The sequence below is a fragment of the Heloderma suspectum genome, chromosome 4 (assembly GCF_057233095.1).
Source record: "Heloderma suspectum isolate Gila_16-S chromosome 4, 16-S_ref, whole genome shotgun sequence".
Classification (NCBI taxonomy): Eukaryota; Metazoa; Chordata; class Lepidosauria; order Squamata; family Helodermatidae; genus Heloderma; species Heloderma suspectum.
The window spans coordinates 185,886,102-185,898,931 of NC_139461.1; the positions used below are offsets into that span (position 1 = coordinate 185,886,102).

A 12,830-nucleotide genomic window follows, 5' to 3' on the forward strand; every position below is an offset into this window, starting at 1 on the left:
CCAAAGAGAAAAAAATAAATAAGGAAAATGGGTTTTAAAATCTTCTTAGCTTTGTAGAATAAAAACTGTTTGCCATGCCACTGGTCTTCAAACTGGAGTGCAAATTTAATGAAATACTAATTAAATGATGTTATTTGTGATATTATAATATTGCAAACTCAAAATTGTTCATCAAAAATTGTCTCCGTATCTTGACTGAATGAACCAGAGGATAATTCTCCTTTTCCTCCTTCTCTTCCTCCTCCTCCTCATATTCCAGCTCATACTCCTTCCCTTTTTTCTTTCTTTATATGCAATGTGTGTTTTTATATGATCTTGGTAGAAATAATAAATCACTGAATGTTGAAGAACATATATAAACATCAATCAATCTTACAGATTGCAAAGGTCTCTTTCAGGGTCACTGTAATATATTATATGGATAAAGTTTTAAATTTAAACAACAGGGAATGTTCTTCTTCCACTGAAATAGATAGGGAGTATTTATATTGCTGCATTCATTATCAAGGCATAATGTAAAGCTTTCTTTGAGGGCAGATTAAGAATTACTTCTCTTTAGGTATGAAAACTCACATTATCAGCATCGAATATAAGTGGTTTGCCCTTGGAGGAAGAATGAATTTTCCTGTAGATTTATATGAGTCCACGTAATCGTTAAGGAATGTAGAGTCATTCATATGACAGAAAGTTCTTTAACAAAAGTTATGAGTTGCTTATCCACCCCACATACTGATGCTTTATTATGTTGTGTTTAGCATGTTGCCATACAATATAACTTTATCATGCAGTGCATAGAAAATCAGTAGTTTAGTTAATGTTTGTATAGTTTAAGGGATGAGCAAGATAGAAGTTTATAAAGTTAGCAATGGAGTGGAGAAAGTAAATAGAAACACACTTTTCTCACACAAAAAATAGTGCTATATGTAAAACAAGGAAACTGGCAATTGATTTGGAATATACAAAAAAGTATTTTTTCATATAATGAATTAAATTACGAAATTCACTAACCAATAGCTTAGATAAATTTTGAACCTTAAAAAATACAATAGGTTATGAAAGACTTTTCAAAGTGACTGCTACATGAAACCTTTATGTTCAAAACACAGTATATCTCTGAATGCAGGATTCTGTTGACGAACAACAGGGTTAGCCACCTCCTTCCTTACTTATAAGATTCCCAAGAAACATCTGCTACTGATGGAGGCATAATGCTCAACTAGATGTATCACATGATCCAGTTCTGTTATTATGATTATATTTTAATGCCATTATACTTTGATAGAAAAGTACAGTGGCACCATAGCATGTGGTAACGCCACTGAGCTTTTATTTGCAGAGTTCATTTTTATTTTTCTACTGAAAGGAACAAATATTTGTTGCATACATTAAATCAGTTTTTCTCAATCTGGTGCCCTCCAGAAGTTTTGAACTTCAACTCCCATCAGCCCCAGTCAGCATGGCAAATGAACAGGATTCTGATAGATACCCAAAACATCTGGAGGGCACCAGGCTGGGGAAAGCTGCCTTAAATGTCTGTATACGATATGGATAAGATGCTAGTTTATCTTCTCACTGCTCATTTTTGGGTGGAAACTATTTTTCTCCACAAATCAATGCCGACATATGCAACATTACTAAGAGCAAACACAATAAAATGAGTTCCATCCAAATTTTTAAACCCATTTTTATCATTTATTTATTATTACATTTATATACCACCTTTTCCCTTCTTATGGCTATGTAATGCTGGAGGCGCTCCTTAAGATAGGCTGGGCTGGAACCATATAGGATTTTAAAGGTCAAAACCAACACCTTGAATTTGGCCCGGAAAACAACTGGTAACCAGTGCAACTTCTTCAGCACTGGAGTGATGTGATCTCGCCGGCGGCTGCCTTTAATCAGGCGAGCCGCCATGTTCTGTACCAGCTGCAGCTTCCGAACCGTCTTCAAGGGTAACCCCACGTAGAGCGCATTACAGTGGTCTAAACGAGAGGAGACCAGGGCATGTACCACCGATGGGAGCAGATGGTCGGGAAGGAAGGGGCGCAGCCGCCGTATCAGATGGAGTTGATACAGCGCTGTCCAGCTCACAGCTGACACCTGAGCCTCCATGGACAGCTGGGAGTCCAAAATGACCCCCAGGCTGCGGTCCTGGTCTTTCAAGGGTAGCCGTACCCCATTCAACACCAGGTCAACATCCCCTAGCCTCCTCTTGTCTCCCACCAAAAGTACCTCGGTCTTGTCAGGGTTCAGCTTCAGCTTATTCCTCCCCATCCAGCCACTCACTGTCTCCAGACATTTGGACAGGGATTCTACGGACAACCTTGGTGAAGATTTGAATGAGAGGTAGAGCTGCGTGTCATCCGCATATTGATGACACTGCACCCCAAACCTCCTGATGATAGCCCCCAGCGGCTTCACATAGATGTTAAATAGCATCAGGGAGAGGATGGAACCCTGTGGCACCCCACAAGTAAGTGGCCACGGGTCCGAAACCTCCTCTCCCAGTGCTACCCTCTGGTACCTGCCGGAGAGGAAGGACCGGAACCACCGCAATACGGTGTCTCCAATGCCCAACCCCTCCAGGCAGTCCAGGAGGATACCGTGGTCAACGGTATCAAAAGCTGCTGAGAGGTCAAGGAGAACAAGGAAAGAGCATTCACCCCTGTCCAGAGCCCTCCTCATATCATCTACCAAGGCAACCAAGGCCATTTCTGTCCCATGCCCAAGTCTGAAGCCCGACTGAAATGGGTCTAGATAATCAGTTTCTTCCAAGTGTGCCTTCAACTGCACCGCCACCACCCGCTCAATCACCTTGCCCCAAAATGGCAGATTTTAGACTGGGCGAAAGTTGTTCAGAACTTGAGGATCCAAGGAGGGCTTCTTTAAGAGCGGTCTTATCACTGCCTCCTTGAGGGCTGATGGCATCACTCCCTCCTCAAGGGAGGCGTTCACCACCGCCCTGATCCCCTCACCCAGTCTCTCTCTGCAGCCCATAATGAGCCAAGATGGGCAAGGATCAAGTAAGCAGGTGGTCAGCCGTACAGATGAAAGCACCTTGTCCACTTCATCAGGAGGAAGAAGCTGGAACCGATCCCACAAAACCGGTTTGCCACAGGCCGCCTCTTGCTCACTAACTGTATCCACAGTGTGCAGAGTAACACACCTAATCTGATCAATTTTATCTGCAAAGTGCCTTGCCAAGGCCTCACAGGAGGCCTTAGAATGCTCCAGTGATTCCGGAGCCACAGGACCGACCAGGCTCCGGACCACTTGGAACAGTCTACTGGGACAGCACTCTGCAGACGTGATGGAGGCAGCATAATATTCCTTTTTTGCTGCCTTCATGGCCACGTGAATGAAAACAATGTATGTCAGAATGAATGTCTAAAATTTGGTGAATGTAGACAGTCACTTAAATGTGACATCTAATTAATATAGACCATCTATTTCCGTATATTCACAAAACTAATCTGGGATTTTAAGCATTAATGTTAATATTCCCTGTAACATATTTATTATTCATACATATTATTCATACACCAATTTCCTGAGCTATGTAGCATGCAAATAAAAATATGTTGTAGATTAGAAATAGGCAAAAGACACTGCGGACTTTTAGATCAGACTCATTTGAACTTTCATTATTTAGAGGATCCCCTCACAATCTCAAGTTCCTAGGTCTCAGGGAGACTATAAAAAGCATGGAGATATGATCCCAAATTCTCAGAGAAGTTGACATTGTTCCTCAAAGCCACCAAAGCTCGCAGTATAACTCATTCATGTAAATTGTCTTTAATATGCTGCATGTCCAGTGAATTAGTAATTCATTGTAGATGAAACAGTAACATCACATTCGTAGTAGTCACTGTAATGAAAGCAAAAAAGGAAAAAACAACAGCCTTTCTACAGCCTTTTCTTTCTTACCTCATCAAATCTATTAATTTCTTTAAAAATCAGAATTTCTTTATAATTTTGACCATCTTCATAATGCCACTTTAACAAACCTAATGCTCTGTACCTACAAGTTGAAATGCTATCCGATATTGCAGTTAATGCAGCTTCCACTATTCAGTAGACATTTCCACTCAGTTTAAACAGGCTTTGGAATAAATTGCCTGTTTAGATACGGCAAATTTTATAGTTTTAACAACACAGTGCACCATATATGCATGATGTGCAATTTAGAATATCCAGTACTTCTTGGCTTGTAATAGAAAATGATGCAGCAACTGTTTTGTAGCATAAAAATGAATTTTCAGTGTGCAATGTTTCAATGGAAATAATTATGACGTTATATACCAACATAGATACTGCCTGTACTTGCTTATACCTATGCTAATATGTAGCTGCATTTCTCTAAAAACGTTACTATGAGTTAATTCTCATATAAATGCCTGCAACAAGATTGTTTTTCGTTTTCTTAATTTATCAGTTCAAATAATCATATTGGTATTTAATTAATTCCTAACCACTGGATGGCAGTAAGAGAGCCTCATGTGCTTTCACGGTTTCTAATTTTCTTTTGGTCTACCGCCATTACCAGTTTTAAATTTGGTGGCATGAAGAAAAACACTGCACTGTTTTTAATGCTTTAACAACATTATTTTCTGACTAAATACTAAAGTTACATTCTATGCCCACTTAACTTTTAAGTAAGCCCCACTGAATTCAGTAACCATGCTTAGGGCTAGGCTGTAGGCTAGGATGTATAACATATACATCAAGCAGATTTGTAGATTTGTCAGCATCTCAAATCAGTTCTAATCCATTTTGAGATAAATTCCAGTGGGTAGCCGTGTCAGTGATTTTCAGCAAAAACAACAAACAGCCCTGATTTAAACATAACAAGAAACCAGGGTTTCCCACTGCGTCAATAAGAGAGCAATCCTATGGCCACTAGTCAGCAGCTAGACGGCCATAGGATATCTGGTTTTCCAGGAAACGATCTCAGAGCCCGCACTTTGCAGGCAGCACAGAACAGCTCCACGCTCCAAAGAGGAGCACAGAGCAGCCAAAATGGGGTGTTCCAGGGGCATTCTGGGGTGGGGAAGGTGGAAATGCCAGTACGACACATCCTATGTGTCAGCCTCCTCCTCCACTCCACCCTCCCGCAGCTAGACCGGCAAAATCGGATGTCTAGCTGCAAATGCAGGGCAGGAGAAGCATGGAGGGAATGAACCCCTCCATGCTTCTCCTGTCCTGCATTGGATCGGCGGTTGCCTCTGAGTTCGGAGGCGGCCACCTATCCCCATAGGATTGAGCCCTAAGTTGTGGAAAACCTGAAGCTCACACAGTACCACTTCCCTCTTTTGTGCACCAGAGGATGAGAACAAAAGCATCTGCTTTTGGTATTAAACCTACCACAGTTCTCTGTGACAAAGGAATTCACAGAACTGTGGTGTGTTAACGTATCTTTTTAGAACAAGACAGAATCAGAACTCAAAGTTTGTTTCTGGCTCTTCCTCAATAACCTTAGCTATTCAGTTCCTCAAGGTTGAACATAATGGAGATCTGTGGTTGGTAAAAATCAGAAGTGAAAGCTTCAGATCTTTTCTTTGCAGGTGTAAATGAGGGCAGGAGATGGAGAGCACATCAGCCCGTGGCTCTCTGCAGCTCATTCACATAGAAGAAAACCATGGTTTCCTATTACATCTCAGCTGGACCAAAGTCTTGTGGCACCACAAATGTATTGTGCCATAAACTTTAATGGCCTAGAGCCCACTTCATCAGATGCATGAAGTGTCATTCTAAGAGTGGGCTCTAGTCCAGGAATATTATGATGCCACAATAAATCTGTGAAGTATTAAAGGTAAGAAATTGTCATTATCTGTTTTTGTCTCATTCTCACTCATACTTACTTTTTTGCCCATTTAAATTTCTCCATTCTTCAATTCACATCACCTGACTTTCCAGCATAGTTTGATATATTCAACCATCTTTTCTCAGAAGCTGTATATGAATTCTCCAGTAGCGAAGGAACCTCATGACACTTAACCATGGATAATAGATAATGAACAGACCACAGAATTAGGCACTCCCTCCCCCTGCTCCTCTCTTCTCACACTTGAATTTTCTCAACCCTTCCTCCCTTGACATTGCATTAAACCTTGGTTACTTTTAACCATAGCTAAGCTATCTGGATTTTAATGGAAATTAAATCAGTCCAATGTGTTCAAGTCAGAGAACAACCAGTATTTGGAAGCCTTTGAAACACAAAGACTTCATAACACAAACTGGTCTACCACCTGTACACATCTGGAATCATTCGCAGAATATCCAAAACTGTATAACATGAATGAACAGAAAATGTTTAGTTATGCTGCAATAAATCAGTCATATGAATCCACCCAAAATTCAACTGGGGCTACAACATGTGGGGGCTGCCCACATTCTAGCAGGACCCTCTGCTAGTGCAATGGGAAGCTAGCAGATCCTTAAGTAAATGGAAATGAGCCAAAACACATTTCCGGAACTGGGCAGGTCAGCAGAGCTCGCAGAACCGACAAGTTCCATTCTGGTAATGATTGTTTCTGCTGCTCTCTGGGGTCGCTGTGGGAAGCATTAGCTTCCTGTAGCACTAGCGGTGAGACTTGCTGCTGCAACAGAAACAGCAGGTGTGCTGCAGCAGTATAGATATTGCCCATGGGGTGGACCAGTGTACTGCAGCTCACAGAGGTCGGGTTCGCACGATAGCAGGCTTCTCCTCCCGCTCCTGCCATGTGCATGCTGGTTGTTTACATAATTACCCATGCTGCAGCACAGGTTGGCATGTCATGCAAACCCGGCACATGGCATAAGTCAGCCCCATCATGTGCCAGGTTTGCACAACACACCAACCTGCACTGTAGCGTGGGCAATCATGTAAACAACCAGCGTGCATATGGCACACGCAGGGGCCAGGAAGATAAATGCAAGTTGCTTGCCTGTAACTGTAGTTCTTCAAGTGGTCATCTGTGCATTCACATATATGGGCTCTGCACCTACGCGGAACCTTGTTTGGGAAACTTCTATAGTGAGGAAAACACTTTTGGTGGGAACCCTCTGCCACCATGCATGTCTCATCGGGTTCCCACCTGTTTCCTCAGTTCCTTGGGACCAACTAACTGACCTCATACTGAGGAGAACTGTTCACTCCAGCATCGACAGCAGTAACGGAATCGGTGCACTGTGTGACAGTAGCTTAAGTCCTCTCTCGAACAACATATGCAGGAAGGTAAGCATAATGTCTAAGGGAGCAGAGTATGTTCTTCAATGCCCTTCAAAGCCACAAATTTAGAAAATGCCTCCCATTTGTTTTTATAAGAGAGTCTTGTGCTCAGTTTTCGTGCACCTTCCCAGAAAGGGATGCTACGGTGGATGAAGTCTCCAAGACGGAAGTTTGAGTGTGTGCAAGTCAGGATTATGGTCGCAGCTGGTGTCCATTATCAGTAATGATGGTATCGACAGTAGTCTGAAATAATGGCCTCTTGATTGTTTGATCAGCATGGTGAACCACAGTTGCCAGGGCCACCACAGCGCTATCAGAATGCAGTTCGCCCAGTCCCTCCTGATCTTTTGTAGAGCTCTCGGTATCAGAGGGAATGGTGGAGACAAGTAAAGCAGGCTCCCCGACCACTAAAGTTGAAAGGCATCCACCAGTGAATCCTTTCCCAGTCCTCCTCTTGATGTGCCCCATTTGCAAAAGATGGTCCTGAGTAACAATCTCACCTACTGCCACTTGTGGGATACTTGAGGAATTCAGCTTAGAGAGTCTGCTAAAAGCTTGTCCCTGCCTGGTATATAGAGGGCTGTGAGGGTGATGTTGCTCGGAAGAGCCCAGTCTAATAAGTCTACTGTCATTTTCACCAATGTGCTCGATTGGGTGCCACCTTGCTTCTTCTGGTGCCAGAGGACTGGCATATTATCTGTTAGGACTTGAACATGCCTGTGCGTGAGTTGTGTCTCGAACGACTGAAGTGCCTTCTTTACAGTCAGTAACTCTAAGGCATTGATGTGTAAACCTCATTCAGTATCAAACCAAACCCAAGTCTGAAAAGGGCTGCAATGCGCGCCCCATCCCAAGTGAGAGGCATCTGTCATCAACACATGTGTTGGTATCGGCAGCGAAAAAGGCACTCCTTGCATCAGATTGAACGGGCCCATCCACCACACCAAACTGTCTACCACCATTCTTGGGATTGTAAATCTGACCTGATGGGCACTGTCGGTTGGGTCAAACACCCGTAGAAACCAGCCCTGTAGGCATCTCATCCAAAGCCTCGCATAGGCGACTACATACACTGTTGATGCCATCAGACCGAGGACCCTCTGAATATGGAATGCCGTTGTGACATGATCTCACAAAAGTCTCTTGGGGAGGCTTACAAGGGTATGCAGCCTGTCGGACAGAAGATAAGCCCTTGCTGTCACAAAGTCCAAAACTGCCCCGATAAACAGGATTCTCAGGAATCTCAGGAGAGAATCTCAGGATTCTCTGAGTAGGTTCGAGTTGCGACTTGTCTTCATTCAGTAAAAGACCCAGGGAAACCAGAAGACTTCTGATCATGGAAACACCCCAAATAAGAAGGTTCTTGGATAATACCACTACTAACCAATTGTCCAGGTAAGGATATAATTCTATCCCAAGGGTGTGGAGATAGGCACAAACTACAGCAACACATTTGGTAAACACCCTTGGAGCCATTGCCAAACCGAAATGTAGCACTGTGACTTGGAACATCTCCTTCCCGATAACAAAATGGACGTATTTTTGGTAATCTTTCCATATGGCAATATGGAAATATGCGTCTTGGAGATCCACTGCTGCAAACCAGATGGCTTGAGTCAGAAGAGGCATTATTGTGGCTAACATGGTCATTCGAAATGTTGTGGTGCCGATTAATAGATTTGAGATTTTGAAGATCCAAAATAGATCGAAGTCCTCCATCTCTCTTTGGTATTGTGAAGTAGTGGGGGGGAAAAACCCATCTGTTGTCCTGAATGGAACCCTCTGAATAGCACCCTTTCCAAGAAGGATTTCTGTCTCCTTCTGTAGGACCTTCAAAGGTGTGGTAACCTTCACAATACCGAGAGGAGGGAGGATTTCGAACTCTATACGGTACCTGAACAGGACAATGCATCGGAGGCTATCGTCAACCAGGCAGGTAGGTAGTGGGAGAGGATTGAACCAAACATTGGATGCATGAGGATGAGATGAGTTACATAAGTCCAAGTCAAAGCTTCTGTTTAGAAGAGGTGTCCCCCTTAGGGCGAGAGGGGAGAAAACAAGTTGTTTGCTGCTGACGTCTCTGTGTCTGGGGCTGAAATCGAGGAGGTCAATCCTGATATTGCTGCTGTTGGTAAAAAGGCTGCTGTCAATACCATCTCCTGTGTTGATACAGAGTGTATTGAATTGGTTGTGATATCCCCATCTTCTTTACTGTATGCTTTTCTTTCTGTATGGCATCCATAGCCTCATCAGTTTTAGCGTTAAAGAGGCATTCCCCATCAAATGGAAGATCCTCTATCCAGGATCATACTTCTGGAGTTAATCCTGCTGACCAAAGCCAGGCATGTCTTCTAAAGACTATGGCCCCAACCATAGCCTTAGCAATGCAATCAGCTTGATGGTGTATAGTGTTGATTTGTTTACACAACAGCTTTAGCGCCTCTGCTTGAAAAATTCTTGCCAACTCTCTCTGTTCTTCCTGAAGGTAGTCACAGAGGGACCCAGTTTTTTCCCAGAAAATAAGTTGATATTGCAACATCATGGCTTGGTATTTGGCTACCTTAAGCCCTAAAGCCACAGAACAGGAGACTCACCTGCCCAACAGGTCCAAACACCTTCCCTCTTTATGGGCCGGAGAGACATGAATTTTCTGAGATTTACTTTGCAAAGTTTCCACAATAACTGAATTAGGACGAGGATGCGTAAACAAAAAACCTGCATCCTTCTCCTGCACCTTATATAGAGATTCTAATTTCTTCCAAGTGGGAGCCACTGAAAAAGGAGCCTTCCAGGAATCTTTGACCATCTGCAATGGAGTAGGCAAAAACGGAATAGAAACTGGCACCAATGACTCAGTATAAACAACATCAAAAACTGGGTCTTATAATCTCTCAGTAGATTGTTGGGTCTCAATCTCCAATAATTGCACCATCTGGAGAATTTGATCAGAAAAATGAAAAAGGTCCTCTAAAGGAGATGCACCTTCCTGTGCACTCACCATATCGTCTGGCAAAGATATTGAGGGAGGAGCTGTTAGAACTGAAGAATCATACTGATAGTCCTCTACAGACTGCAGAGACTTTGCATCCTCATGCGTTTCTGTACTGGTCTCCATTTGGAGAGGAATTGGGGACATACGTCTCACAGGAACTGAAGATTCTCTATTTCCCACTGGAGAATGAATTCTCATGGAAGAAGATCAAGGAGGGACCGGAGGAGGAGGAAGAAATGACTCCTCCTGTGGTGGCCTTGATAAGGATGCCTCAGGCACTCAGCAATAATGCAGAGAGATGGCCCAAAAATAACGAGTCCGTTCTGGAAAAGAACCTCTAGGATCACACCAGTCATCTTAAGTATAATGCACTCAAGGTGGATGGTGCCAGTCATATGGTCTACTATATTCCCATATAGGTGAATGTGACCTGTCATGTCTGTCCCTATCGTAACAGTCAATATGGGGGAAGTCAGACCTTTCAGATCTAAAAGAATATGGGGAGAAATCCTGCGTAAGACGTTTCCTCAGCACTGATAACGAAGGTGGCTGCATACATAGAGGAGAGCCCCAAGGTGAAGTCAGGGGTGATAAGTCCCTTACTTCCCCTTCGGAGGTCGATGCTGTCACAAATCACTCATGCAATGATACCGATGGGGATCTTGGTACCACCGTCAATATGGATGGAGCTTCCGCAATGGGAGAGTCCAGTAATGGTGGGGGCGGCAGGATTTCAGTCGGTTGAACAATAGTCTCCGCCTCAACTTTGCGTGCTTTAGGCTTCTTCTTTTTCTTAACTTCAGTCGAAGCCTTAGGTGTCCTAGCCTTCTTTGCGATTTTCTTTGCTGTAGAAACAGCAAGAGAACAGCCACGTGTAGAGGGGTCCATCCAGCCCGTGGTTAGAGCCGGGGACTTAGGGAGTGGAGATAAGGATGCCTGTGACTTCCCTGACATAGCTGCAGGCTGCAATTTGTCAGTCTTTCAAGCAGAGTCCACAGCTTCCACTGCCTTTTTCTACAACAAACCCTTTAAGCGGTCTGAACGATGGCGCTTAGTTTGCTTTGTGAAATTCATACAATGACGGCAGGTTTCCACCACATTAGCTTCCCCCAGGCAAAGCAAACACAAGGAATGTCCATCAGTGGGGGGTAGTTTGCTGCCGCAATGAATGCATTTACGAAAGGGGGCCTTAACAGCCATACGCATCTCTCAGCGATCCAAGATTGCGAAAAATAAAGAAGTCCACAAACAACACTAAGTACTTTTTCTTTTCCCTTTTTTTTTTTTTTTGCAGAGAAGAGAAAGAAGAAAGGAAAGATGCTACCTACCTAAACTGCCTCAGCACTAGCAGAGAGCTTTTTAATAAAACAAAGTTCCAAATGAGGTGTCCTTTCAGAAAAGCGGTTAAAAGAGAACTGAGAAGACGGGAGGGAACCCAATGAGACACGCGCAGTGGATGGTGGGAGAGGGTTCTCACCAAAAATGTTTTCCTCATCTATAGAAGTTTCCCGAAATAGGCTCCACACAGGCACAGAGCCCGTATGTGTGATGCATAAAGACTACGAAGACGAAGTCAAAATGCGGAGTTTAAAAATGAGAAATTCAGGTTCAGGTTTGTGCTTAGCAGTGAAATTCAATGGGTGGTGCAGCCACCATTAGAAACCACTATAATTGCAGTTATTCCTCCTCCTTATATGCCCTGCTTTTGGTTTAAAAATTGTAACACATTTTATTCACTGGGCTGTACTATACAATAAGGCTGTTACCTGATTAAAGAAATCTTAGATGAATTATCACATGAGATATAAGTGATTAAGACAGTAATCCTATGGCCACTAGACACTGTCTAGACAGCCATAGGATTTTTTGGTTCCCTCCCTCATTGAGGTCATCCAACCTCAGTGCCCAGAAACTGTGCTCCCTGCCTCTCTCCCCGCCCCCCACCGCTGCTTTCCACATCACCACTGTCTCTGTGCTCATAAAGAGAGCATGGAGAGGGCAGAAACATTCCTAGGGGAGGGGAGAGGAGGAGATCACAGAAGCTGTTTTAGACAGTTTCCTATCTGGTCTCCAGGCCCCTTCCCTGCCCCCTCCCCAAAAACACATGTTTAGCCACGAATACAGGGCAGAAAGGCATGGAGGAGAGGATCTCCTCCATCCTCCCCACACTGGATAGTTAGTAGCCTCCGATTTTGGAGAATACCAACTATCTCAATAGGATTGTGCCCTAATTGATTAATCAACTAAAGCTGCAGAGATTTCCCTATGAATAAAACAACTGCCGGGGGGGAAAATACTCTGTTTTTAGATAAGTGAGTACACGTCACAGCAGTCACAATCTTAGAAGAGGCATTCCTTCCACTGGCACTGGGACCCACAGTTTTTGTAAGTACTTGTATTAAAAGTAATTAACAATTTTCTCTAAAAACCTGCTACCAATTTATCGGATTATACTTTTTTGATTGATCAGTTTAGTGGAGTAACTAAAAGTTGCCACCCTACTGTAGAGATTAAACACTGTAGAGATATTTTAACATTATAACCATACAATATTCTTAAAACTACCCCTCAGAACATATCCGGCTTGTACATTCTCAAGAGGCATTCCACTAGGAAGTTCTTCTGCAG

General features: G+C 43.4%; 1 protein-coding gene across 4 annotated transcripts in view; it reads right to left on the reverse strand.

The window, feature by feature from the left end:
* The window catches only part of DENND1B (DENN domain containing 1B), a 295,461-nt gene that overhangs the window by 175,139 nt on the left and 107,492 nt on the right, over nt 1–12,830 (reverse strand). The gene's annotated exons all lie outside the window — the stretch shown is intronic.